Source organism: Pinus tabuliformis, chromosome 4_2, assembly GCF_031772625.1.
Source record: "Pinus tabuliformis cultivar Carrire ecotype Pingquan chromosome 4_2, CPIR1, whole genome shotgun sequence".
In the NCBI taxonomy this organism is placed as follows: Eukaryota; Viridiplantae; Streptophyta; class Pinopsida; order Pinales; family Pinaceae; genus Pinus; species Pinus tabuliformis.
The window spans coordinates 879,104,570-879,110,569 of NC_142304.1; the positions used below are offsets into that span (position 1 = coordinate 879,104,570).

The window sequence follows — 6,000 nt, forward strand, 5'->3', positions numbered from 1 at the left end:
CCAAGGGACAGTCCAAAAGATGGTACCTACTGTCCTCTAAGTCTGTTCAAGAAAAATTTCCTTTGTAAAGCACTCCTGCACTTGTAAACTCTGCTACTACATGTGCATTTGTTAAAATTGTGCCATTTGAATCACAACAGATGTAGATGTAGATGCAACGGGTATTAGATTTGCATTTGGCACATTGAGTCCTTTCTGCTGTGAATTGTTGCGAATTTCTAATCTTTTATTTGAATTTTCTAAAACAAGAAGATCCTAGACTTGTTCATTGTATACTTCAATCTTTTGAATGGAAACCTCATATAATGTATCCTTTCTTTGTTTTGATATCTGGAATAAGTCATTCAAGGCTCGATAGTTCACACCCCAACTCTCCTATGTAATCACCTTAGGACCAGTCATTATGTATGTCTTTCCAGAACCTGTTTGCCCATATGCAAAAATGCAAACATTGTAACCATCCAAAACAGATCTGATCAATGGCCTCGTATCCAAAAACACTTCCTCTTGAGTAGCAGATGCTCCAAACACTTTGTTGAATGTGAATGATTTACGTATATCCTTTCCTTGCTTTGCAGGATTTGCAATCATAATTTGACTGTCCCCCCAATATAATCCACTGTACTCTGACAGTTGGATTGGCCAGGCAAGAATGGTCTGACTCGGCAATACACCCTTATGCTTCCTTTCAGATCCTGCACTTGATTGTATAGTTGTCGATTTTCCTCTAGAACTTGTGGTAGCCTGTTGCAGCTTGCGCTAGTCCACGCATATGCTTTCCAAGATTGTTTATTACATTCCATTTGCATCGATTGAACACCTTCCTTCGAATATGGTAAAGTTTCTTGATCTTGGGATCTACCCATATCAGATGGCAATGCTTTCTGGACTGAGTAATCCTGAGCCTTCTGGTCCTCCGTGGCCTTAATCTGGACACTAGCATATTGCCCTTTATTGTTGAAATCTGGTTTCTCTGCAAATCTCCCATCACCAACCGTCTGCTCCAATACTCTGCTTGCAAACCACGATATTCTTCCTCTCGTTCAACTTTAGCAGTAATTGCACCAGCATATGCTTCCAGTAAAATATCAGTAACCTCCTCCAGCTGAGAAGCTAAAATTGATTTCATTGAAGGTTCTGAAACATCTGCTTCCATTTTTAATTCTAGGATAAGCGATCCTAGCTTCCAAATTCCAGACCGTACTATCAGTTGGCAATACCAAGGTGTTAGACCTTCAAGAGATGGATACCAAGAGTATTGGATATCTCTATAGCAAATAGCAGTGCGTACTACACTTGTGCAAGCAATTGAGATTTCACGAAGTCGTTCTATTTGTAACCGAAGTGGAAGCTCCCTTCCTACTACATAAGTTAGATGTTGGTTAACATGGGAAAATAACTCCTCCAACTTAGAAACTCGACTATAAAACACTTCTACTTTCTCTCTATCCATCAGCATTACATTATTCCGACGAGCTTTCTCACCAACTATCTGGACAAGATCCCAAAGAGAGCCACTAATTTCACTGTGTTGTAAATCAGTGTTTAGAGACTCAAGCCTGCTTTGTGGCCTAGCCTGGGCAGATGCATTATGCAGTTCCCTGAGTCGAATCATGGCAGAAAGTTTTTCACCATGTCCCATGATGGATTGTAAAGCTTCTCTCTGCCTCATTTGAAGCTCTTCATGGCACTTGGAGGCAGCAAGAAACTGCAGAAATTGTTGATGTCGGTGCTGCTTTTCTAAAAGCTGGGAAGATACAACAACCATTACTGCTATATTTGCTCCTCTGCTTGTTGTCTAGTGTTTTGCAAGTGTGTCAACAATAGCTCGACTTGCACGGGTAAATACATTCATTTCCCTGTCTCTTTCAAATGCACCAACCTAATGGAGCTTTTCAAATTCTCCTTCAATTTGCCCTGAGTTAAGAAAATTTTGAAATAGATGCCCAATTAAACTTTCTGCTTCCTCATCTTGGGCAGTACGCTGGCCAACTCCTTTCAGTACAACCCTTTCTCCATTATCTCTGGCAATCCATGCCTCGGTACTTGCTCTTCGAAGAGAAAAATTACCTCCAACCATGAGGTTTTGCCTTTCTTCTTCTGCAACTCCTTCATTGGAGGTCCCTTTGTGGGACAAACTTCATTCTGGTGGTTCAGCACCACCCAGTAGAATAGATTTTTCAGGGATTTCCCATAAACTTGCTTTCTTTGTGAGGACTATCCATGCACCTTCCTCACCACCATCCACCGACGGAATAATTGAGGCATCTAGAACCTTCCCTGCATCCCACGGTAACTCAAACTGATATAGGGATGTAGCTTCATTCCAATAGTGAGTAACGGTTGTTGTTCCATCTCCAGATAATATCATTGTAGATCCAGCAGGCTTGCCACCTACTCGTAGATGCATGGAAAATAGGAAATCCTCCTCCACTTGTGATTTTGGAAAAATCACCCGAACTGAAGCCTTTCTTTCAAAAAAAAATTCCAGAAGCCAACTCATCACCTCTCATCTTTTGACCAAATAACTTGTAACACAATTTCAAAAGAGATTACTCTAGTATTTTGTTATGTTGTTTGTTCAAGAAGCTTCACAAGCTATCCCCATAATGACATAAGGTAGCCCTGAAATGTTGAAAACTGTGAGCATCCATCACAAAAATTCTCACCCAACAATTAGATGAGTGTGGTGGCACTGTGGATGTCACCCTTCATGCGAGTGATTTAAACAGTTTCTATAGGGAATGTGTTTGTAAGCTCATGTGACCTTAACCTCTTCCCATTTAATATCGCAAAGTGACAGAAACATACCCTGAATTCTTCATCTACATGGAGATTCTCAACATGGCAGATATGTTCTTTGACTGTGGGTGCGATCAGTCTCCTCCAAAGAACACGTGGTTCCTAGTATTGACTTCAATCCAGCTACATCCTGGCCTTTTTATCAAGCCCCTGCCTTTCATAATTGTTTTGACCTTTGCTACATCATCTCATCTACCTGCAACAAACAACCTATACATTTAAGGATGCTGCAAGAGAACTAATAGATGTCCAGACTCCACATAACCCATGTAGCCATTTCATTATGAGCTTTGTTGACAAGGTATTTCAAAATGTTCAAACAAAAGCACCAATAATTCAAGAAGGGCATGGAAACATAAAGGGAAACTACAATAAATGATACCTTTTGCGCAAGTAGATGGCCGATGTCACTAGGATACTAGAATCTGGACATATCTAGACATCCTTCTCAACAAATTGAAGGGATTCCACATATAGTATCCTAAAGAAGGAATCTGTTGGATTGATAAGGAAATCAGAACCAAGATAGATAAACAAATAGATAGTTATCCACCTATAGATTAAGATGGACACCCATCATTTTAGAAGGTAAAAGTAGAGTTAACAAAATAATAAAATTAGACTTACGAAGGTTATAAATAGCACAACAAACTCATTATGTGGTAACTTCAGTAGAAAGTGGTGTAGAGAGTTATATGATTGATCCAAATGCTCACTAGCGAAATTAATAGACACAGAGACAACAACGATAAGCTCAAATTACATATACAACTATTAGATTATGGCACCAAACCAGCCTGCTTATGAATTTACAACTATACTATCTCACATGATTAACAAAAATGTAATTAGACAAAATAAACAAATTTTAACAGATAATTAAAGCGCAGAATGGGCATCATCTACAAAGTCAACGTGGTCTCCAAACTTCCATTTTAGACTCTTATGTGAGGCCAGATGTAGCAAAATCAACAAAGTGATCAGGCAGGCCAAGTGTAGGGTCAAGATTTATGTGAGCTGAAATACACACTACCAGGTCAGATATGGTGTCCAGAATGGTGGACAACTTTGTATGTTTCCTGTGCAAAATCCGCAGTGGCCCACGGTTCCTCTTACCAGTCTCAAGGGCTAATGACATATATAGCCTCAAGGGTGAACTAGACCCCAACCTTGTTGGCCTCTGAGTGCTCCTCAAAACCATGCTTCCAATTTTCCCATGCTAGTGCCAAGTAAATTAAACTGCCATGGGCAACCACAATGTCTTTATCACATTGGTGAAGGCACTTCTTTAAACCACAAATCTCCCTGAAAATGCAGCAGCAGTAGTGAGACCTAGAGGCTCTCAGATAAGGACCAATAGAGTCACCTTGATCCCAGGGAACCAGTGGGGTCACTCAGTGTCAGGCCCTCCACCAAAATGTGGAGCTCCAAACTAAACCCTCAAGCCAAACAAGAATGATCATGCTTATGTTTCAACATATTGATAACCCTTATTAAGTAGCCAATTTAAAAGCTAGAAATGATAGCTATTAACCTTGGGTAAGGCCATCAAGTTTCACACACAGGAATCGAATACTGCTTTAAAAAAAAAACAAAAAACAAACAAAACAAAACAAAAAAAAACTTTTTTAATGACCTCCATTAATTATTAATCATGGGAGGGGTTTGGTCAATGCCTTAGCCCCATTGCAATTGCTTATCAAAATTCCCCCTCCCAAGGCTGTTGGAAGCGGAATTCTTCCAGTAGAGGAATGTTTCGGAAGCATTTTTATATATACACATTTTAATATAATTGTTGCATATATATATATTCAAAAGAAAGCATGCAAAAAGTTGAGTCAACTACAAAAAACATGAAAACATATATTTAACTACTAGATTAATGATGATCATTAAAGCACAACCATTTGGTACACAAATAACATCAATCATTTAGTAGTTATAGCATTATCATCAACCACATTCCACAACATCAACCTTCAAGTTTCAACATATAAAATTTGTCATCGACAAAAACTAATAAATAACATCAACCATGAAATGAAGCAAAGCATCATATTCATTACCAAAGAGTTGTTAGATTCAATCAACAGTTCAAACTTTAAAGGCAAGTTCAAAGTTCAATCTTAAAAAGTCATATAATATTTACGAAATAGGCCATAATAAAAACAAATTACTAATTTCTAGGGACTGCTTTTAAACAACAAAAAGAGAGAGATCTAGTATCTACTAAGCTTTCTTCTTGCCACAAGAAACTTCTAATTTCTTTTCCCATGATATATGAGGAAGAGGAGCAAGAGTAGGTGAAAGTGTTCATGGAACATGACCAGCAACTACATGGCCCCCATGTAACGCTAAACATTGTGAAGCTAAGGGCAAATCCCCTACATCCGGAAAACTGCTAGTGGATGGGGGTGTCGTGTTTTCTCCATGAATATAATCACCCAAAAGTTCAGCTTCCAAGCACTCTATAACTATGAATCCATCCTGCAAATTAGCCTCCTTTGGATTGTTGTCCCTCATGACATTGTTGATCACCTCTGGTGAGCATTGAGGTGTCTTAATGAAAGTTGTTCTTATGCGCACTTACCTACTGTCGTTTCCCTCGAAATCACATAACCATGGGGGTTTGTTACTATGATTTATTATTGATATCCCATTGATATCCCATGTTAGATAATGCACATTATGTCCTTGGTTGGCGTCATCATTTATTGTTTGGAGGCTTGCATCTCACACATATGGTGTTTGAAATGTGATTGAGGGCCATGGATAACATTGCTCAAACATTTGATTTACCCTTAGCACATTTATGATGAGGGATATCCATCAACTAAGAGTTTCCTTAAATATTGTTGGTTAATTATTGCTCCTTGACATAGTGAATTAGTTGTTGGGCATGTTTGCATGAGTTCATAGGGTTTCACTTGGATTATTGTTTCATGACTTGGATTGGTGAACCTTGAAGTAGTACACCCACCCTTTGTTACATAAGTGATGTCCCTTTTGGTGGATGTCTTGATGACATGGAAAAGTGGTTGTGGTTTGTTAGAAGAATGCCAATGGATATTTATAGTTTGGCTATGATGTGGCATGTTGTGAGTAGTTATTTTCTTGATAGAGGAAATCACTCCCCTTATTTGGCATCTTCTCATGAATTTGGAGGCATTCAGACCTTGCTCGGGTGGTCTTCTATAT

General features: G+C 38.9%; 1 pseudogene; it reads right to left on the reverse strand.

Annotated features, from left to right (window-relative positions):
* Nucleotides 1–727: 727 nt before the first annotated feature.
* Nucleotides 728–2,546, reverse strand: LOC149172497 (nuclear pore complex protein NUP133 pseudogene; annotated as a pseudogene).
* Nucleotides 2,547–6,000: the final 3,454 nt, after the last annotated feature.